Source organism: Ursus americanus, chromosome 24 (genome assembly GCF_024610735.1).
Source record: "Ursus americanus isolate L20-20 chromosome 24, mUrsAme1.1.p, whole genome shotgun sequence".
In the NCBI taxonomy this organism is placed as follows: domain Eukaryota; kingdom Metazoa; phylum Chordata; class Mammalia; order Carnivora; family Ursidae; genus Ursus; species Ursus americanus.
This window is the reverse complement of record NC_142150.1, coordinates 14,792,130-14,816,014: the sequence shown is the minus strand read 5'-3', so window position 1 is coordinate 14,816,014 and position 23,885 is coordinate 14,792,130. Positions and strand designations below refer to the sequence as shown.

At 38.0% G+C, this 23,885-nt stretch overlaps 1 protein-coding gene across 6 annotated transcripts in view; it reads left to right on the top strand.

Annotated features, from left to right (window-relative positions):
* CCDC34 (coiled-coil domain containing 34) overlaps positions 1 to 23,885 on the top strand; it is a 260,224-nt gene that overhangs the window by 28,047 nt on the left and 208,292 nt on the right. Inside the window, exons 9-10 of one of the 6 annotated variants that reach the window (XR_015721550.1) lie at positions 189 to 235; positions 8,760 to 12,344. The exons of the other annotated variants lie outside the window; for them this stretch is intronic. The gene's annotated coding sequence lies outside the window, so the exon portion shown is untranslated. Of the gene's footprint in view, positions 1 to 188; positions 236 to 8,759; positions 12,345 to 23,885 lie in introns of those variants that run through there. 6 annotated transcript variants of the gene reach the window in all.

The window sequence follows — 23,885 nt, the reverse complement described above, 5'->3', positions numbered from 1 at the left end:
ATGCAACTGTCATTAGTATTCTTAGAGATGATTTTTTAAAATGCCATATCCATACTGTCCTAACTCAGGTATTTCGCCTCCATCCACTTTCTGCCTTCTAACAATGCATTGAAATATTCAGTTAGCTATTGTATTCTCTTCTGTTCTCCTTGCCCTTGTGAATTTGTACCTTTTTCTTTTTCCTTAAGGAAATTCCTTTGCCGTCATTGTAGCAGAGGTTGGAGAGGGAACGGAGGTAATTGGGTTTGATTAATCTGTTGTTTAACTGGAAATCCTAAGTTTAGTTATGAGCATATTGACATAAGGGTTCTTGTGGAGACACAGGTTTGTTGCCCAGGTGAGAAATTTAGTTTAGGGATAGATATTTGGACCTCCTCAGTTTAACATAATTATCAAAGTTATGGAGATGGATAACATTTCCCCAGGGGAGTTGGAAGCATGGCATTCATTCATTCAACACGTACTTATTAAGTGCCTATCATGTGCTGGCAGGGAGAAGATGGGCTAGGCTAGAACCGACATAAAGATAAGGCAGTGGGAAAGAAGCCACTGAAGAACAATGGGAAAAGTTGGAAGGGGATGAGAGGAGAGTGCTCCCACCTGGGAGGGAATTTTAGGTAAGGGAGCATGGATGTTTATCAATAATATAAAGTGCTACATAAGGGTTCAGATGGAATGAGGGAAGCCTTCTGTTTGATTATTCCATTCATATTTATTGAATTTCGAGCACAGTGCTAGATTCTGGGGATACAGTGGTCAACAAGACTGACCTGATCTTAGATCTTTTAGAGCTTACACTCTAGTGAAGGTAAAGTTAAACCAGGACCAACCTTAAAGCATGAGCTATGGGGGTACATCAGGAGGAAGCTAACTTTTTTGAGGGTCAGGAAACACTTCCAAATGGAAGTGATTAAGCTGGGACCCAGTTTTGAGTCCCTTAGCATTTAATCATTTTGGAGCCTGGAGAGGAAGGGATGGGCCTAGAACAGGGATGATTCCACAAGTAACCACCCTTCCTTCCTTCCTTCCTTCCTTCCTTCCTTCCTTCCTTCCTTCCCTCCCTCCCTCCCTCCCTCCCTCCCTCCCTCCCTCCCTCCCTCCCTCCCTCCTTCCTTCCTTCCTTCCTTCCTTCCTTCCTTCCTTCCTTCCTTCCTTCCTTCCTTCCTATTTTATTTATTTGGCAGAGAGAGAAAGAGTACAAGCAGGGGGAGTAGCAGGCAGAGGGAGAGGCAGACTCCCCGCTGAGCAGGGAGCCTGAGGAGACTTGGGACTTGATCCCAGGACCCCAGGGATTATGACCTAAGCTGAAGGCAGACACTTAACTGACTCAGCCGCCCAGGTGCCCCTCACATGTAACCTTTCTTTCAAAGACCAAGGTTAGGTTATAAGACAGCTTTTGAACATCAAATGTCCTTTCAGATGGCTTGTATACATTGACACACTCTACAGCTTACAAGGGAAATTTCTAGAATCTTAGTCATTTCTACAGAAAAATCTTAAATATTCCATGGGAAAGTAAACCTTGAAGTTTAATGATTAAAAATAGACCATCTGTGGCTTCAGGGTCTGAAGTATTACAGATGGACTATTTATTTAAAAAATAAATTGCTAGTGATCTAATTAGCAAGTCAAAGGTTGGACTCTCACAGACTTGCTTAGTGTGATACCCAGTGGCCAGATGAAGAACAAAGTATAGAGTAGTTTACATTACACTAACAAATTGCACTTTATGACTTAAACTGAAAACTAATTTTTCTGTATTCAAAAAAGGAAACATAGCAAATAATATTCAAATGTTTACCGTGCCCATTAGTATTCTAAATTAAATTCATATGTGGGCTGGAGAAAAAATAAAACACATGGAGTTCCTTTGCAGTGAATATTTACCTACTGTTGATAATGGCAGTCTGCCTGAAAGAGAAAATTTTCAGAAAGGGCAGTAGTGTCTTGAATTTCCTCTTAAAATTGGAAGGGGGTAGGAGGAACACTTGAGAAGGGAAAATACTCAATTATCTGTCAATAGGGAGAAAGTTGTACCTTATGTGCTGGAGAAAAAAGTTGGCAAGGAACACTGCCCTTTTCCTTCCCAGAAACCACAGAGCCTCCTCCTTTCCCTTTCTCATTCACCTGCCCTAGGCTGATGGAACTAGCACATGAACTTGGAAAAAAAGGAGGAACCCCTCCCTTCCCACCAGCTTCATGGTCCTGGGAACCACCTGAGGGCCAGAGGGAGATGGAAGCAATCTTTGTTTCTCTTTGGTGGGAGTGGAATGTTTTCAACTTTAGTGTGAATAAATTTACGAAAACAACTGTACAGCGCCTACCTGTCTATGACTCCCACTCCCTCAGCCCAGGGCTTTCCTCTGTTGGTGTGGGCTGAGATGCAAAGTGCCAACATAGGTAAATCTAAAAGGCAAATCTTAAAAGATGTATGTTGAAATAGAGGAAATTCTCACCAATTTATTTAGCTGTCCAGATTGGATTTTTTTTTTTTTTTAAGTAGGCTCCATGCCCGGTGTGGAGCCCAGTGTGGGGCTTGAACTCATGACCCCAAGATCAAGATCTGACCAAGAATCGGATGCCTAACTGACTGAGCCACCCAGGCACCCCATTATTTAGCTGTCCAATGAAGACATGAGACTAGATGATCGTGAAGGTCCCTTGCTGCATTGTTTCTGTTATTCTGTGTGGTTCATTTTTGCATTTGTAGAATGAGGACTTGGTTACTGCTTGTCCCTAATAAGGATGGTGAGGGCAACATCATCTCCCTCTTAGATTGTGACAAACACGACTGACTTGAGGAACCCTTCCTCTGATGCATGCACAGGTTCTGCCAGGAGGTAGCCTGGCTCAGGCGAGCAGTAGACTCCCTGAGTTTGAATGTATGCTCTGCTCCCTACACTGTGGGAATTAGACAAGTCTCTACCTCTCTAAGCCTCAGTTTATTCTTCTAAAAAAAGGACTTAATAATACTTTCTTCAGAAGATGGTTGCAAAGATGAACATACCATGTAAAGTACCCAGCACAATGTGTGACACATAGAAGATGTTTTATATATCATTTTGTGTATTTTTTTATAACGGAAGTAATATTTTACTTCCTGACAGTAGATTAAATAAGGATACACATTTTCCAACAAGTTGTACAATTAAGGAGAATTACTTACTCATGCTACGGTCATGTTTTCTTCATCGTTATGACTATTTGTAATTTTTTGATAAAACATTTGGCCTTTGAAAGTAGTAGTAGTGTTTTCAGTTAGGTGTATGCTTTATGGGAGCTTTTAATGTAAAGGGTTTCTTTGTTAAGATTGTGCAGAAATGTTCCATTTGAATTTGATGAGGGAAATTCAGGCATATTTTGACTTTCAATTTGAAGCTTTGCTAATATGCTTTCTTGGAAGCTCATGTAAGTTATCTTTGGTTGAAATTATGGAGAATTGTTTCCCATATTTCATAAGAATCAAATAGGAAAATTAATTTTAAAGAAAGCAAAAACTTTGTATGTTAGTTTGGATCCTCTGAGAAACAGACACCAAAACAGGATTAGTCATGCAAGAGATTGTTTGAGTAGTAGCCTGTAAGGGATATGGGGAAGGAGCCAGAGGAGCCAGGAGAGCCATCAGACCATGATGTCGGTTTGACCTACATGCAGAGGACAGAAGGGAAGAAGAAGGGCTGGAAGAAAGAGGCTTAGGTTGCAGTGAAGTTCTAAGATAAGTTCAGCACAGCTGATGAGGCCCCCAACCCAAGTTGTCCATCAGAGGTCCACATCTTGTAGTTACGGATCTGGCTGAGAGTCTCTGCTACTCAGTCATTGGCTGGGAACAGCATGTGGAAAGAGTGGCCTTGATTAGAACTCAGCGGTAGATTCAGAGCACCGCATCTGGGGTCCTTGGTCAATTATGCTTCCGACAATAAATCTGACAGGCCCATTTGTATGGCCTCCACACCTCCATGTACTTCCATAGCCCATGTTACAAAGCTTTATGACCTACCTAGTTAAAGTTTTCCTCAAGTATTAGTGTCACAAAATGATTGAAAAGGAACATGTAATGCTGCCTTGAGATACACCTGATGTTCAGTGCTAGAAACATGGGCTTCGTCCATCCTTGACATCGTTCTTCCACATTTTCAACTCTAGCAAGTCAGCAACTGAGTTCTGCTGATTTCACTCCCTAAACCAGTGACTCCTTCCATGTGTCTGCACTTTAGAATCATCTGGAGATTTTTTTAAAATTTCAAAGGCCAGGCCCTTTAATTAATCCAGATTAATTAAATCGCACTTTTTTTTTAAAGCTTCCCAGATGATTCCAGACAAGTTTGGAAACCAATGTCTTAAAAATTTCCAAATCTTGACTTCTCTCCATCCCAACTAGCATGGCCCTAGTCATTCCTCACTTGGATGACTGACCAGCTTCCTATTTAGTCTCTATGCTTCTAATCTTCTCCCCCTCATATTTATCCTGTCCACAGAAACCTATTGACCTCCCAGAAATGCACATCTTACTATGTTGATGTTCTGTTTCCAGCTCTCCCATAGCCCCTCACGTCTAAAGCATTGCTTCTCAACCCTTTCTTCCCCCTGCCTCCACAGCATCTACCAGCATAACACACATCCTCAGTAGAGTATTATACATGGTGATTTTCAAGGACATGTTATGTTCCCCCTGGGGAAGGAATGTCTCAGCATTGGAGATGGACTCATAGTCTGGACAACTTGAAAAACACATTCCCCACCACCCCTTTTTCTCCCTACCTCCTTCCCCCATTCTTGATGTGTGTTCTCTTGCTTAAACCTTAATATGGACTACAAGACCATCTTTTGATTGTGTCCTATCTCCCTGATCTCATCTTTCACCTTGGTACTTAATACTTATGTTCCCAATTTCTGAAAGTTCCCGGTATAAACCATGTTATTCCCATCTTTTATGCCTTTGATTATTTCTGTCCCCTCTTTCTGGAATGCCTTGCCTTTTACCTTCTTCAGCAGTGCTTTCCCTTTTAAACTAACTTGAAGTTTTAAAAGCAACCATTAAGTCTCAGTTCTGTGGTTTCTTCTGCAAAGCCTTCTCTGACTCACTACTCCAGCCAAGTTGGGACTCTTCTTTCATTATCAAGGACCCTGTGTACTTGTTTTATTAATTTTGCAACATTGTACTGGCATTAGCTGTTTTAAGGGATCTAGATTCACTGTTCTTTTTTTCTAGAATCACAATTTTTATAATTCTTTGATTTCATTTACTCTGAGATTTTGAACCCACATAATTTGCAGGGCATTATAATTAACAGAAGCTAGAATCATAAAATATCAATATTAGAAGGGACTTTTAAAGGTAATTTTTGTTCAGTCACAAAAGTTTTGTTTGTTTTACATTTAGTAAATTGGAGGAGGGTGTTATTTATCCAAATGGAAATATCCCAGCATACTTTGGGAATACAAAACTATAGTACATGCTGGAGAAATTAACAGAAAAGGGTGGATGAAGCCTCCAAGGGAAAGAGTATAGACTGAAAACAAAGGACAGATGACCCATCATTGGACAACACTTGCCTTCAGAAAACATGAAGGGATTAAGAGATGCCAGTTCAGGAGACAGAAGATTTGCAAAAGAAGAACCAGTGTGGTATTATAAAAACCAGAGAAAGGAGTATTTTAAGAAGCTGAGAGTGACTGTGGGGCCAGTACTCTGAGAGGCTTGGATAGCAGGGGTCCTATAAAGTTCCTTTTGGATATGATACCTGCTCCTAGGAAGCAATATCTACTGAGGAAGAATATGAGTCTCCAAGAAATCAGACTGGACAAATTCACCTCTTCAGCCAGAATCTAAACCTAAGTAGTTCTTGCCTTTTTATTGGGAATCAGAGACTTTTGACAATTGAATAAAATCTACTGACTCTGTCCTTAGAAAAATGCATATAAGCACTACACATACAATTTTATATACAATTTCTCATAGTTCATTCTATTACCTACCCCAAATGATCCCTACTCAGGCTTCTCCATGGACCCCCACATAAGCACACATTGTTCTGCTATCAGGTACCAAAGCTTGGGTGATGAGGACAGGTAATACACTTGAGGATTAAGAACTATTTCTCCCTGCTCAAATCGTAGATGAACTAAACCTGTAGAGGCCTTAGAAATTCTCTGTTTTGCTTTACCCTTCTAAGGAGCACTAGACTGAGTAGAGGTATTTCTGGGTGCTTCCAAGACTGCCCAGTCTGCAGATTGTCCATTTTCCTGGATTCCTGTCTGTTGACTAACCATGTCAGTCAGACTTGCTAGCCACTATGCCTTGGCTTTTGAAAAGGCCTCCTTCCGAATTTTAACCAGCGACCATGACTTACATCATTTCCACCTGTCTGGCTTCTGACTACCACTTCTTTTAAATGACTCACCCTCATTTATTCCCTTTTCAAATTAAAGAATTTAGAGAGGCAATGAAAGCATTCTGGCTTGCAGAAATAGAAAAATGGTTTAAATTTTTATGGGAAAGGGAGCAGAGTTACAGTCAACCTTTACCAATCTTACCCCAATAGGATTGCAGTGACATGGAAAATTCAAATCATTGGACAATTTAAAAATACTAAATTTGTGATTTATATTATGGAAGTTATTTTTTTATCTGTTTTTCTGCTTCTCTTAGAAATGTTTTCACAATAACTAGGGGTGCCTGGGTCGCTCAGTCGATTAAGCATCTGACTTCAGCTCAGGTCATGATCTCAGGGTCCTGGGATCGAGCCCTGCACTGGCCTCCCCACTCAGTGGGGAGTCTGCTTCTCCTTCTCCCTCTGCCCCTCCGCCTGCTTGTACTCTCACTCTCTCTCTCAAATAAATAAATAAAATCTTAAAAAAAAAGAGAGAGAAATGTTTTCACAATAACTAGGGGTGCCTGGGTCGCTCAGTCGGTTAAGCATCTGACTTCAGCTCAGGTCATGATCTCAGGGTCCTGGAATCGAGCCCTGTACTGGGCTCCCCGCTCAGAGGGGAGTCTGTTTCTCCTTCTCCCTCTGCCCCTCCGCCTGCTTGTACTCTCACTTTCTCTCTCAAATAAATAAATAAAATCTTAAAAAAAAAAGACAGAAATGTTTTCACAATAACTAGATGGAGAATGGAAGTGGACATGTTGGGAAATTGCCCTGGGATACCACATGTACTTTGTTTGATCCATACTTCTTGTTAGTGATGGAAACTGGATATCTATTCAAGAGAGAATTTTAGAGTTTGATAAATAATAGTGATTTCTTAAAGTGGAATGTGAACTTTGGATGAAAAAAAGTAAAAGTAGGGTGAAAAAATATTAGTCTAGAAATGATTAGTCAATTGTATATTGGATTTTTGAAGGGGCACGAGTCTAGATAAGTAATTAAAAATGCTGTCCCCCTGCACAATGAGATTTGAGGGTGATGGGCCTGGTCTGTAGGGTCCTGTGGTGTTGAATTACATAATTCTGTACATTTTTCAAAACTCACAGAATTGTGTACCATAGAATAGCTTTTACTCCCTGCAAAAAAAAAAAAAAAAAAAAAAACACAAAAAACACAAAAAAACACCCAGGATGTCAGGGGAATTCAGGATGGAATGCAGACTGTGACAAATGAACCTAACTATATTATAAATATAGGGCATACTCTCCATGAAGGGGATGGGAAAGCAAAGAGTTGACCCAAATAACTAAGGAAAACAGTGTTTTGCCTAGATTCTGTAAGGATAAAGGCAAAAAGAACTGTACAAAATCACTGGCAAATTTGTTTTTCTCAAGGGTACAGTTTAGCAATTCTGACACTGTTTTACATATTTGCTAGGGTTGAACAAATATGTAAATATATTGTAGATGATAAGAATCAGGTGCTAGGTTCTTTATTGTCAGAGAAAAGAAAGTAACAAATACGTTGGATGGGGTGGGGGCTAGGGTTTCCTATATGAACAGGTCACAGATATATATATGTATCGATATGTGTGTTTGCAGTGGCTACTAAAATGTACATATTTCCCAGCTCTGTTCCTTGGGAGGGCTGAGAAGGAATGGCACCCAGTAGCGACAAGCATACCCAAGATCTTGTTTTCTTAATGCTAGTCTTCAATAAAAGGAGCCAGGTTTCCTTGGAGAAATGGCTGATTGTTTTTAGGACTGGGGCAGGAAAGAGACAAATGAGCCTGGAGTCTCTTACAGTATCAGAAAGTAAAAAGGAGGGAAGAGGGGATGAAGGCATGTCAGAAGGACACAGGGGCCAACCAGAAGAAGCTGCTGATGGCCAAAACTGGAACAATTTGAGTAATAAAATAAATGACAGCCATTGGACTATGAACTAAAAAATAAATATCCATAGATTCATGTCCATAATAGATTGAATAAATAAGTAAATAAATAAATGTACAGGGTGGGGAGGGACAAATCTTATCTACAAGGAATGAGGGAAATAGAAATCAGTAGAAATCAGCATTAGAATACCATAGTAGTATGGTATTCTGCTACCGGCAAGATTCCTTGATGGATGCCAAAGTCAGCCAATGAATCTTTAAGGAAAAACAGTATTTGCATAGTTTCAAACTATCTCCCCTCCAAATAGTCATTCGCTGCTGTAGTGGTTTTCACATAGTTATAAATGTTTTGATATTCTCCCATCCAGGAGGTGGAGATTAATTCCTCTCCCATTAACTGTGGGCTGTACTTAGTGTCTCACTTCTAGGGAAGCGAACACAGAGAAATCTGGCAGACAGGCACCTGAACCAAGTGATCAAGGTTACTCTTACAGGTTGATATATAGACTTCCTGATACGATGCAACTGGAACTGCAACTTCACCTCTATGGATCTTCCCTCAAACCCATAACCTCAGTCTAATCGTGAGAAAACATCAGACAAACCTTAATGGAGAGATAGGGTACAAAAAAACTAACCACTACTCTTCAAAACAAGTCAAAATTATAAAAGACAAGGAAAGGCTGAGAAGTCATCACAGATTGAACCTACAGAAAAAACTAAATGCAACAAGGTACCCTGGATTGGTCCCTGGACCGGAAACCTGAATAAAATCTACAGTGTAGTTAATAGTATTGTACCAGTGTTAATTTCTAAGTTTTGATATGTGTACCATGGTTATACAAATGTTTATAAATGGTTGTATAAATACACTATGGTTATAGCTAAGGGAAAGATGGGTGAAAGGTATATGGAAACTCTTAATACTACGTTTTTCAATTCTTTTGTAAATCTAAAGTTACTTTAATATAAAAAGTTAAAAAAATATGCTGCTTCTGAAATTCATACTTACAGATTCAGAGCTTTTGGGGTTTTTGTTTATTTTTTATAAATACTCTGTATTTTGCTATTTTTCTCTTTTAACATGATAACTTGTCATTTGGTATGGTAGAAGAGCATTTAAACATAGTTATTAATACCTGGAATTTATTTAAAGCAAGGGCTTTAGTCCACTTTATTGTAGGTCTTAAAAACAGAATGAAGTCGAAGTGAATAATAATCAAGACTAAAGCAAGTCAGGTTATGAATGTGCCCAGACAGCTACGTTGCATTCAGTAGAAGGCTTTCGCTGAGGAAAGACCTTGTGTTTGGAATATTTCCAATGGAGTATCATCCACGGAGAAGAATGCATAATTTTGAATTAAATACATGAAAGAAAACTAAGTTCATGGTGTCATTGGGGGAGAAAAAAGCCTTTTTCTTGTCGTAGCATCTTCTATTTTTTAATAATGCATATAAATATATATACATGTGTGTATTTAGATAAACCAAATTGTTCTTTGGATTAATCTATGTCTAATAATTAGAAATCATGAAACAATATAGCTTATAGACCATTAAACATAGTCTGATTTAAATTGGAATGGTCTGTGCCAGAATTTGCAAATTGGTGCTCTGTGGGCTGTGGGTTGCGTTTAGCCCTGGGTATATTTTCATTGGCTGCCACTGTTTAAATTTTTTGAATTAGTTGTCAGTATGTATGTATGTATTTATATTTATTTTAAAGAGAGAGAGAGAGTGTGTGTGTGAGAGTGTGAGCAAGAGGGGCAGAGGGACAGAGAATCTCAAGCACACTCCCTGCTGATTGTGGAGCCAACCTGGGGCTCAGTCTCATGACCCTGAGATCATGACCTAAGCCAAAACCGAGAGTCAGAGGCTTAATAGACTGCACCACCCAGGCCCCCCTTGCCAGTATTTAAAAATAGTGAGTTTTTACATAAAAACCTGAGTTTTCATTCTCTCTCAAACAGTAAGATCCAACAACACTGAGTGTCCATTCTGTCATGGTGGCCCTTGGCAAGAACTGGCTGATGGATGCTGGCTGTTATAAGGTGTGCCCTTTCTAGTTTGCCACATTTCTTTTGTTGTCATCGTATACAGATTTTTAAAAATTGAAGTGAAATTCACATAACGTAAAATTAGCTATTTCAAAGTGAACAATTCACTGGTATTTAGTACCTTCACAATGTTGTGCAACCATTGCCTCTAGTTCCAAAACTTACCGTCATCCCAAAATAAACTCCATTCTAATTAAGCAGTCACTCCCCATTCCCTGCTCCCGGTAGCCTCTGGCACCCACCTGTCTGCTCTCTGTCTCTTTGGATTTAGCTGTCTTGGGTATTTCATATAAATGGAATCATATAATATGTGACCTTTTGTGTCTGGCTTCTTTCACTTAGCATAATGTTTTCAAGGTTCATCGGTGTTATAGCACTTACCAGTACTTCTTTCCTTTTATGGCCAAATAATATTTCACTGTTATGGATACATACCACATTTTGTTTATCCATTCATATGTTGTGGACAATTGGTTGTTCTACCTTTTGAGTATTATGCATAGTGCTGCCATGAACATCTGTATACAGGGTGTTGTTTGAATAAGTATCATATTTTTAATGTTTTCTATGGATATTAATGTTGTTTCAGTCACACTTCTTGACATTGCCCATTGCCTCCCACCCTGGTCTGCTTTATTTACTTGCTTTCTCATCCTGTTTCCATTGGCTTTTGTATTTATGTTTTCTGGTATGTAATGGGGGCGGGCATATGCATTTCCTCCATTTCCGTACTTTCTTCCAGCACAGAACTTGAACTAATTAATGAAAACCTTTCTTCGTTTTTCTTAAAAATGTACCTCTACACTAGATTTCTTTGTCTTTTCTTCCTCAACTTTGATCATTGTCTGATAAATATTGATTGTGCAAAAGGATTGTTCTATTTTCATCTATTTTTCACATTAAAAATTGGATGGTTTTAAAAGATCTAAAATTGGGGATAGAACTTTGCCCCTTTTATAGTAAGCAGTGCCTTTATATATGCATCTGGGTTTAATTATAGTTGGCATCTCTGAACTCTGAGGGAAATTATGCATTGCTGAGATGTCATGTGTTTCTGGCAGTCTAAGAGTATAATCACTCAAATGTAAAGTCACTCCTCTGGCTTTCTTTAACCTGGCCTCAAGGTCTGTCTTACCTCCTTCTCCCTGCCGCTGAACTCCTGGGAGGGCCTCTTTTTCACTTCAATCCCTATCTGTTCCTCCTCTGATTTGCCCTTATTTACCATTTAATCATTCACTCTAAGTAATAGGACTTAACTTCTTTATGGTTGTATCTTGCCTCCCCTAACTAGATCATAAAGCTCTGCTGAACAGACTCTAGTTTTGTTTATTTTTTATATGCTTCAGTGCAGAGCATGTGTAACAGGCGTGCAATAAATACTTGCATTAGTGACTCACCAAACCAAAAAAGGAAAAACAATGCCCTTTTAAATATACCTAACTACTCAGTATTATTAAGTTGAAATTTAAAAGTGTTTAAAAGTGTTCAAATTCATTTTTGTGTGTTTTTTTTTTAAATTGAAGTATAATTAACATACAGTGTTCTATTACTTTCAGATGTACAACACATCAATTCAACAATTCTGTGTATTACTCAGTGCTCATTACGATAAGCATAGCTACCTAGAGTGAATGCCCAGGAGTGCATTTGCTGCGTCGTATGGTAGTCATGTCAATTTTTTTTTTTTTAAGTTTTGTGTGATAGCTATGGCAACTAAATTCCTTTTCAAATCTAATTAATATACTGGTATAAGTTGGTGATTGTAAAAATGTGTGTTTCAAACTGCCTGCATTAGAATTCCTATGGTGTTGGTTGAAAATGAAGATCCTTGAACCCACCCCTGAATTTATACACTAATACATTCTGATGGTTGAGCCCAGGAATCTGAAATTAAAAAAAAAAAAGAGAAAAGCTCTGCTGGAGTCTTATGTACTCTAAATTTTGAGAACCATTGATATTGTACGAGACGTTAATACCTTCATTTGGGATATTTCAAGTAGATTGAAGTTCAACTTAAGTTGAAAACAGGGACAATAAACAATGAAATTGTATATTTAATAAATTATTTTATTTATTTAGTTAGTTTTTAAAAAACTATTTTGAAACAATTATATTTTCATAGGAAAAATAGTGCTGAGAGGTCCTGTTTGCCCTTCACCCAATTTCTTCCAATGGTTCCATCTTATATCCTGCAGTATAATACCAAAAGCAGGGAATTGACATTGCTCTAATGTGTGTGTATGGTTTCATGCCATGTTGTTACATGTATAGATTCGCAGAACCACCACCCCACTGCATCAAGATGCAGAACTGCTCTGTCACCACAAAGATCCCTGTTGTGCTACTCCTTTGTTGTCACTCCCACCCCCTTCCAACTACATCGCAATGACGAATATTTTCTCCGTCACTATGATTTGTCATTTTAAGAATGTTATATGAATGGAATCATGCAGTATGTGACCTTTTGAGATTGGCTTTTCTCATTCAGTATAATGCCTTTGAGATCCATCCAGGACATTGCTTGTATCAATAGTTGGTTCCTTTTTATTGCTGAGTTGTATTCCATGGTGTAGATGCATGGTGTTTTGTCTAACCATTCACCTACTGAAGGACATTTGGGTTGTTTCTGGTTTGGGGATATTATAGGTAGAGCTGCTATGAACAACTGTGTACAGGTCTTTGTGTGGACATAAGTTTTCATTTCTCTGGAGTAAATGCCCAGGAGTACATTTGCTGAGTCGTATGGTAGTTGGTTGTTGATTTTTTTTAAGAAACTGCCAAACTCTTTACCAAAATGACCATACATTTTACATTTGCACCAGCAGTGTAGGAGGGATCCAGTTTCTCCACATCTTGCCAGCCCTTGGTGTTGCCATTATTTTTTATTTTCCCTGTCTGTAGCTTATTTTTTTCATCCTCTTAGCAGGGTCATTCACAGAAAAAAAAATTTGGGTTCTGATGAAGTCTCATTTATCAATTTTTAGTTTTCTGTATCCTGCTTTTGGTGTATGTCTAAGAACTCTTCATCAAACTTAGCTCCTGAAAGTTTTCTCCTATGTCTTCCTTCAAAAGTTTCATAATCTTGCATTTATATCTATGATCCATTTTGAGTTAATTTTGGTATAGTTGTGAGGTTTAGGTCAGGGTTTTGTTTTTTTGTTTTGTTTTATTTTGTTTTTGCTTGTGGTTATCCAATTGCTCCTGCATCATTTGTTGAGAAGACGATCTTTCCTCTATTGAATTGCCTTTGCTCCTTTGTCAAAAGCAGTTGGCCATGCTTGTGTGGGTCTGTTCTGGGTTTTCTGTTCTTTTTCATTGATGTATGTGTGTGTCTGTGTGCCAATACTACATTTTTTTTTTTAGCATGTAGTGTTTTATTAGTTTTAGGTGTACAATATATAGTGATTGAACAATCCTATTTATTACTCAGTGCTCATCACAGTAAGTGTACTCTTAATTCTCATCACCTGTTTAATGAATTATAATTTTAATTCAATATTTGAGAAGCTAATTTTCTTGACATGAATTTGCAAGTGAATGTTATTCATGTTGCATAGTTTTAATGGCATGGAATTAAAATCCTAGAAATTTAACAAATCCCAACTAACCTGAGAATTGCTGAGGTGAAACAGAATGAAATCATTTAAAATCACCACTGTGTATGATTCACACTTAAGTTACTCCTAGAACATAATTATATAACAAAATGCTACTCTTTCACCCAAAAGCTGCAAATGCAGTTGAAAAATAATTACTGCATGACACCCTCCTAATTATAGTTAGTGTTTACCGATATTTTTAAAATCCCGCATCATTTATTGCTATTATGAAGAAGTTCTGGAATGTGTTGAGCAGAGGCTTTTCAAGGCATTGCATTCAGATAATACAGACTTTTGTGTCCTAGGAGTCAAATAAACAAAGCATTAATAAGTAATCCAGCAGTATAATGAAACAATCACCAAACGAAAGTGACACAGTACATTGCTTGCTGGTAGCAAGTAATTGAAATGAAACACGTTTGTTATGTTTTAGGTAATATAGGGGAATAATGGCAAGCAATTGAGTAAAGGCTTTTTGTTAGAAAAATCAGGAGTTTGGCGGCTGTGTTTTTCATCCACATTACAATGCTTTCCTCCCTCTTGACCTTTTGACATCTTGCACTTCTTAAATTTATCACTTTTTGTAGGCCCTGACTGGTTAGTGGGGCGATGGTGTTTTTCATTTATCTTGCAAAGGTGTCTACGATATATTTTTCTTGTGGGATTGTGGGATTATATTTAAATCTCTCTATAGATTGATAGTTCACTGTGTGACTTGGCAGAAGTAGAGCTTTTTTTCAACCTCAAGCTAATAAAATAGAGCTGTCATTTATGCGAAACTAAATATGTACCAAGGACGAGACTGATGCTCTGTCACACATCACATTTAACCTCAGTGGAATCAGCTTGTGCAGAAGGGAACATGAGAGGACAGAGTGCAGTAACCTATTTAAGATCATCCAATTTCTGTTTGTTTTTTCTCATTTCATATATTGTGTGGTCCTGTTGGCACTGGGAAGGCACAATTTTCTTCCTAACTTAATGGAAGATATAAGCCACAAACACTGCTGGCTGAAAAAGGGAAAGATCTACTTAGGTTGGTAGTCTGGCAAAGGAAGTCTTAACTCCTGGTAAAACTGAAAGCAGAAAGAGCTGGGGACAATTTCCAGGGTATTATACGCAAATAATGAATCATGGAACATTGCATCAAAAACTGGGGATGTACTGTATGGTGACTAACAAAATAAAAATTATATTTAAAAAAAGAAAAAAAAAAAGAAAACGCTCCCAGTTCCCCATTCCAGTGTGGCTCTACCCACTTCTTTGACAAATTATTAGAACTATGCTAGAATGTTACAACTTTTAAACATTTTCTACATTCCATATTAATCCCTAACATTTTTTTTTGTTTAGAATCTATTTTACCTTATTGTTTTATCATTCGGTAACTTTTTTCACTTTATGCATCCTATTAAAAGTTAAATTTTTTTGTGGGTCAAAAAAAAAATCTGTTTTACCTAGTTCTTTAAGTCAAACAGTATGATCTCATTATATTGTTTCCATTTCCAATCCCAGGAACTCCAGTTATACTCAGGACCAAATGCAAATACCAAAACACATTTATTTCAAAATCATATAAATGATTTTTGGGTTATCTGGGTCATTGGTCCCCTTCTACTAATGTGTCTAATCAAGAGCTGATGATACCACACAGGATAGGCAATCCTTTAATGGAAGATATGATGTATAATTCCTTGTAGGAGGCAATTTTGTTTTTACAAGTTTTAGTTTTGACACACCTATTTTTGAAGAATGCCCTATTCAGTTGTCTGTATTTTAGAATGTCATTTGAAATACTTAGCTATTTATGAAAAGAAAAAAAAAAAAAAAAAGAATCCAACTGGGAGTGAGAACTTAAGCCAGATTAGACAACATAAAATATTACTTATGGCTTTTGAGATAACAAATTTGCAATCATAAACTAGACTCCCATCACAATGGAAAGTCACTCTTTATTCTTTTCGGCCCCTACTTTATTCTTTTCTCTTTTATACAACTTTTGTAATGCACTTGTCAGGCTAGTCGTTACATTCACATTTGTATGCTGACCATGAGGACTGTTTTGGCTTCCAAGTTGGTCAAGTTGAACTGCTTTGAAGCTAGTAATCTGCTGAATTAGCAGACTTCTTTCATGGTATTCCAGAACAAACAGATCCCCTTTAAAAAAATTCCCACTTTTGTTATTTCAGGTGGTTTGAGTCTGTTATTTTTACATAAAGATGTTAAGGTTCTTCCAAGATAGGTTCAAAGAGAAATTCAGGAATAAAATGTTAAGCAGATTAAAAGGACCTTTAGTATAATAATCATGTCACTGGGTGAAAGATGAGGTTAAAATTGGTCATCACTTTACTGTGTAGCCAGTCGTGTTTTTTTTTTTTTTTTTTTTCTTGCATGGGAGGTCTCAAGGTACCTCTAAGTTTTAGAAGGCAATGTCATCGCTAGGACAAACATCAGAATAATATTTATTTGGGTGCTTACTCTAACAACCCTGGGAAGTAGGCACTATTATTATTTCCATTTTATAGATGAGGAAACTGAGGCACAGAGGGGGTAAGACCGTATGCCGAAGGTAAGAATGAAAGGCTGGCACATTGAGGAGGCAATTTAGCATAATGTAGAGCATGGCCTTCAAAAAAATGCAGAAATGGGTTCAAATTCCAGTTGTGATGCTTATTAACTGGGTAACTTTGAGCACTTTCTTAGCCTCTGAGCCTCAATATTCTCATCTGTAGAATGGGATTATAATATCTGTTTCAAAGGGTGGTTTTGAGGATTAATTTAAATAATAGTAAATAATAGTAATACTGAACATTTACTGAGTGTTTATTATGTATTATCAAGAGGATTAATTTAAATAATTATAAATAATAATACTATTGAACATTTACTGAGTGTTTATTATGTACCAGGCTTATTATTCTAAGCACTTTATGTTAATTTTTACAACTCCATTATGTATGTACTTTTATTGTATAGATTCTTATGCTCAAGGAAACATTAGTCAAAACAGTATGGTACTGGCACAAAAATAGATCAGTGGAACAGAACAGAGAGTCCAGAAACCCATGCTTTTACGGTTAATTAATCTATGACAAAAGAGGAAGACTATGCAATGAGAAAAAGACAGTCTCTTCAACAAATGGTGCTGGGAAAACTGGGCAGCTACATACAAAAGAATGAAACTGGACCACTTTCTTATACCATACGCAAAAAAAATTCAAAATGGATTAAAGACCTAAATGAGAGACCTGAGATCATAAAATTCTTAGAAGAAAACACAGTAATTTCTTTGACCTCGGCCATAGAAATATTTTTCTAGGTGTCTCCTCTGGCAAGGGAAATAAGTAAAATTAAACTACTTGGACTTCACCAGATTAAAAAGCTTCTGTATAGCAAAGGAGACCATCAACAAAAAAGCAACCTACTGAATGGGAGATAATATTTGCAAATAATGTTTCCCATAAGGGGTTAATATGCAAAACATATAAAAAACTTACACTACTCAACACCAAAAGACCAAATAATCCAATTAAAAATTGGCAGTGGACCTGAATAGATGTTTTTCCAAAGAAGACATACAGATAGCCAAGAGAAAAATGAAAAAATGGTCAACATTACTAATTATTAGGGAAATGTAAATTAAAACCATAATGAAATATCACTTTGCACCTGTCAGAATGGCTAAACTAAAAAGGACAAGAAATAACAAGTGCTGGCAAGGATGCAGAGGAAAAGGAACACTTGTGCACTGTTGGTGGGAATGCAAATTGGTGTAGCCACTGTAGAAAATGGTATGGAGATTTCTCAAAAACTTAAAAATAGAATTACCATATGATCCAGTAATTCCACTGCTGGGTATTGGAAGAAAACAAAACACTAATTCAAAAAGATATAACACCCCATGTTTATTGCAGCATTATTTACAGTAGTCAAAATATGGAAGCAACCCAAGTATCCATCCACGGTTGGTTGAATAAAGATGTGTGTGTGGGTGTATGTGTGTATAATGGAATATTACTCAGCCATAAAAAGAATGAAATAATGCCATTTACAACAACATGGTTGGACCTAGAGGCATAATGCTAAGTGAAATAAGTCAGAGGAAGATGGATATCAAATGATTTCATCCATATGTGGAATTTAAGAAACAAATGAATAAACAAAGAAAAAAAGAGACAAAAAACCAGACTCTTAAAGTCAGAGAACAAACTGGTGATTTCCAGAGGGGAGGTAGGTGGGTGGGGGATGGGTGAAATAGATAAAGAGAATTAAGAGTATACTTATCTTGATGACCACTGAGAATATATAAAATTGTTGAATCATTATATTGTACACCTGAAACTAATATGGCACTGTATGTTAATTATACTTGACTAAAAAATAAAAAGAAAATATTAGTGTAGAGAAGATAGTTTGCTAATTAGTAATAGAACTGGGTTTCAAAATACCTAGCATAACACCCAACATATAATAGGCATTGATAATAGTAACTATGTTATTGGTACCTAAAGAAAGGGGGGTGTTTCAGTCAACCGGTTAAGTGTCTGACTCTTGATTTCAGTTCAGGTCATGATCTCAGGGTCATGAGATCAAGCCCTGCATTCAGCTCTGCTCTGGGCTCCATGCTAGGTGTGGAGCCTGCTTAAATTCTCTCTCTCCCAGGTGCCTGGGTGGCTCAGTTGGTTAGGTGTCTGCCTTTGGCTCAGGTCATGATCCCAGGGTCCTGAGATCTAGCCCTGCATCTCCCTGCTCAGTGGGGAGTCTGCTTCTCCCTCTCTCTCTGCCTCTCCCCCAGCTCGTTCTCTCTCTCCTTAGCTCTGCTCTCTGTCTCCAATAGAAAAAAATCTTTAAAAAAAGATTCTTCCTCTCCCTCTCCCTCTGCCTGCCCCATTCCTTTCCTCTCTGTCTCTCTTTTGCTTTCTCCTCTTCTCTCCCTCTAAAAGAAAAATAAAGTAAAAAAATTTTTAAAAGGGAAATACATCAGAATAACAGTAATCTTTCCCTTTTTGCATGATACCTTTACTAATAAATATTGGAACAGGACAAAAGTAGAAAAAATGCCAGATTCATACGGCCTATTTAGAGTGATATAAACCTATGCATCACAATGAAATAAAAAAGGAATAAACTAATTTTTTAGCAAATTCTATTTCAACTCTGTTGCGTGGGATACATTAAAACAATATTGCTACTTTTTCATCATTGGGGCCAGTCAAGTGGATGTGCTTAGGCAAAGCAGGAAGAACAGTAGATAATTATATTAGATATATACCCCATGTTTGTGTGTAATGAGGTTTTGTTGTCACCTAAATGAATTTATTCAGTAAGAATTCTAAACTTATGTTTTGGGACTGTTTTTCTTTTGACATTTTGTTGTCTCTTTTTTGACTGTGAATGGTAGCCATGTGAGTTACTTCTAAAACATAGTCCTCTAAACCCCACTTTCTCTTCTCCTATATCCCAGCCCTAACCGTGGCCCCAACACACACACACACACACACACACACACACACACACACACACCCACCCCAGAGTTATACAAAGTATAGCTTTTAAAACACTATCATTAAGCATAAAAAGACCAAAGAATGTTTGTAACCGGTATGCTGGAGCCAAAAAGATTTCTCACATTCTAAAAAAGAATCTTTGGCATTAATGGAGAAACCAGAACCAATTGTAAAGCATAATTACTGCACAAACATGCAGTATGTGTGAAGCTACGATCATTCCTTTAATCTCTCATACCAGAGGAAACCTAGACAATGTGTCCGTTGTTTCAATTCCCACGCACACTCCTCCCAGATCCTGCTAAAACATTGCTTTGTTTTTGCATTTATATAAAATGCAAGCAAATACCCAAGCTCAACTTCTTGGAAATCTGGTTTGAGTTCTTGAAGGAGATTCAGAGTTTTGGCTCGTCATGCAGGTTAAAAAAAAGGCGGGTCACACAGCTAGCTTTATGGCTCCAATTTCAGCAACCAAATGGGTCTCATGCAAATAAATGGCTATCTTCCACTCCCAAGGAATAACTACTACTTCAGGAAGCTGTGAGTGAACTTGTTTTTAGGAATGAATCCCCTGATTTTTTACTTTTGTGAAACTAATTTCCCAGCAGAGTCTTTAAAAGTCTTTAGATGTCTTCCTACCACATGAGGATTTCTGTAACATCATCCATAACTTTTTGAGGGGTGCTCTGTGACACAACTACACATTAATAATAATCATAATCATGATAACTGAGACGAGTGGGGATTGAACTATGTTCCAAGCACCTTATTAACTAAGCCCTTTATGAGAACAAGCTTGCAGAATTGTTCAATACCACCACTGGGTGGATATTACTATTAATACTCCTTTTTCTGGTGACTTTTGGTCTGTATCAAATTTGTTAAAACTCTGTTACCCAACTCTTCAGGTTTTAGAGAAAACACTCTTTCTTGAAAATCATCATGATTATCATGCCTTACTTATTAATTTCTGCATAATCTTCATAAAACATAATTTTATTTATTCAGTACATAGTTTTACATGTATGTAATTAGCTAGGAATGCCACTACACTATTTGCTGGGCATACAGAGATCAGTGGGGTATTTCCCATCCTTAGAGCTCATTGTGTAGGAGGGAAGGCAAGAATGTAAACAAAAATTATTGCATAATAAACTCAGTGATTAAATATGTGCAAGATATAAAGATGGCAGAGTGAAGGCAATGTGGGGGAGGGATGCGGTGCATCAAAGAAGACTAGGTTAATGAGGTGATATGTGAATAGGAAGTTAAAGGACAAAAAGAGATGAACAAAAGGAGAAAGACATCCTGTGGAAAACAGGCAATACGTGCAAAGGCACAGAAGCATGAAACCACTTGGTATGTTTAATAAATAAAAACCCATCATATAATATATATTATTGGCAGGAAAGTTTGAAATTGAAGAGAAGGAAAAGAAGGTAGGTATCTGATAGGGAAGGGCCAAGGAAACAATGCTAAGGGGTTTAGACTTTATTCCGTAGTAATGAGCATGTATAGGTTTTAAATGGTTGAGAGACAAGATAGATTTATGTTTTAAAAAACCTGCTTCAAGGGCACCTGGGTGGCTTAGTCAGTTAAGCATCTGCCTTTAGCTCAGGTCATGATCCTGGGGTCCTGGGGTAGAGCCCCATGTCAGATTCCCTGCAGGGAGCCTGCTTCTCCCTCTGCCCCTCCCCCTACTCGTGCTTTCTCTCAAATAAATAAATAGAATCTTAAAAAAAAAAAACCTGCTTCAGTGGTCACTGTGTTAGTCTAAGCAAAAAACATTGAGATCTAGAAGTAACCTCGGGTAGCATGAAATGAGAGGTAAGGGAAGATTTGAGAGATATTTAGGAGTCAAAGTTAGCAGGATTTATTTGATGAGGGAGGCACGGAAGAGAAATGAATCTAGTATGACTAAGTTTCCAGAGTTGGCAGATGTGTTACTTCAGCCTAGACTTGCTGTTTATAATCCTCCCCTGTCCTCCAGAATAACAGAGGCTTAACCACAGAGGTTCACTTCTTTCCCATAAAAGAAGTCCAGAGGTAGATGGTTTAGGCTGATATGGCTCCATGGGGTCAATAGAGAACCATGCTCCTATCTTTCTGCTTTATCATCTGACTGCATAGCTTCCAGCTTCAAAGTCGCCTCTTGTTCTAAATGGATGCTGGATCTCCAGGTATCATTATGTCCACATTGCAGGACAGAAGATGGAAGAAAGACAGAAGCACCGAGAAGGGCCCTTCCCAGCTGAATCAGCTTCCTTTAAGTAGTCTTCCTGAAAACCCCATATGACATCTCTACATTGTTGGCCATAACTTAATCACGTGGCTCTATTTAGATGCTAGGAAGTCTGGGGAATAAGTCATTCTGGGCAGCATTGTGCCAATAAAAATAAGGTTTTTGCTAAGGAGGGAGAAAGAGAGGATGAATGGTTCCAGGTTTGGCAACCAGTAGTACATGGTTCATGAGACTTGGTGAAAGATAATTCCATACAGAGAAAATCAGGGAAAAGCCTTTGCAGAGCATTAAATGAACAAAAGAAGAGGATCCAGTAAGAAGAAATTGGAGGCAGAAGTAGAATTGGAAAGAACGATGTAAAAGAAGCCAAAGAGAAAAGAGTGACCAAATGTGCCAGATATTACAGATTATTTAAGTAAGAGAGAGAATAAGAAGTGTCCATTGGATTTGGTAGAAGGAAGTCATCATTGTTGGTTTTCTAAAGACCAGTTTTATTGGAGACCTAGAGGAAGATACAGACTACAATAGGTTAGAGCATGAATTAAAGATTAGAAACAGACAACTGTAGATAGCACCTTTAAAAAACTTGGCAGGTGTGACAGAAGGCTGTAGCTAAGACAGGGTACATAATCAAGTGTATTTAATTGTGATAAATAGTGAATGTGTTATTGGCTGCTGAGAGGGAGTTAGTAAAAAAGAAGAGGTACAAATGAAGGCCTGATTCTGTCAGCACATCAGAATAGCATGTCTGAACTCTAGAGGTGATGTGCTTTTCTTTTGCTCGTTGCATGGAGTGAGGGGGACAAGACATGACACGCAGGTCCTGCCCATGTAGTATTTTGAATAGAGGAAACATGCACGAAGTTGGGACTCCCAAGGCTCAGTATAAATAGGTGAATGAGAAATGAACTTTGCCACGCAGAAGGAGGTAGTAGGAAAGCTTTCCTTTCTCAACAGTGGTGTTGAGTGGAGGCAGGGAATACCGCCTGAGAATTTCTTGTTGCACAACTCAAGTGAAGAATGTAATTTTAAAGTCGTCCTTAACAGATAGAGTTTTCGTCACCGACAAAAGCAAATATAAATCCTTTCTCAAGGAAATCAACTCTAGATCAAGCTTCAAAGAATTACCCCAAAGTCCTAGGGAAAATTTGCTGCTCACAGTTAAAAGTCACAAAATACACAAGGACACTATTCAAGACTTTTGCTTCTGGCCAAGAGGGAGTGGAGCGACAGACCGATATCCTGCCACCTGGAATAAATAAATACATAAATAAATGAATGGAAAAAATACATGAAACAACAATTTTTCAGACTTTGGAAATCAGGCAATGAAGAACAGTGATCTCCAAGTGATGGGAAACAAGCCATATGAGGCCTACAACTGCTCTAGTTTGCTGCGTGGAGAAAGTTTTCTGCTCATGTGCAGGGGGGTAGAACCCAGGCCTGAGTTAAGGAGATGGAGCTGGAAATCTGGGAAAGCCAAGGTGACAGACGTTGCAGGGAAGCATACCAGCGAGGGTAGAACTGAACAGAAAGAGGACCCTGGAGATCTGCAGAGTCCCCCCTCAAGTTTTCAGCTAAGTACTGATCAGTGCATACCTGTGAGGAAACTACCTGAGGCTGAGGAAAGAAACACCCAAAAGGATTGCAAGATACAATTCCCAAGGCCCATATAGTGATGGTTCGTGCTTCCACCACCCAGAGTCCTGCTTCCACCAGCCAGAGTCCAAAACCTCATAATCATAGCCATTCAGTAGAGTACTCAGAAGAGCTTTGCCTCAGTAGCGGGACAAAATTAGTCTGAGAATAAATGCTTCCATTCTCCCACATAGCAAGTCTTAACAGCGAGACCAACAGAATCAAATAGTTTCCAAGTAACTTAACTGCACTGTAGAGGAAAGCTCAAGGATATTTAATAGCCCAAACCTGGAAACGACTCAATGTCCATCATTGTATGATAAACAAATAGTTGTATTACACAATGGGATACTAGTTAGCAATTTGAAAAAATAATGTACAGTAGACCTACAGTATGGATGAACCTCAATGTAATTTTATACTTAGTAAAAGGAGCTAGACTAAAAAGAATATATACTATATAATTTCATTTGTGTGAATTTCTAGAAAATGCAAGCTAATCTATACTGACAAAAAGTGATGGTAGCTTGAGGACGGGGTGTTGGGATTGGCAGGAATGTTCTTGAGGGAGGAGTCA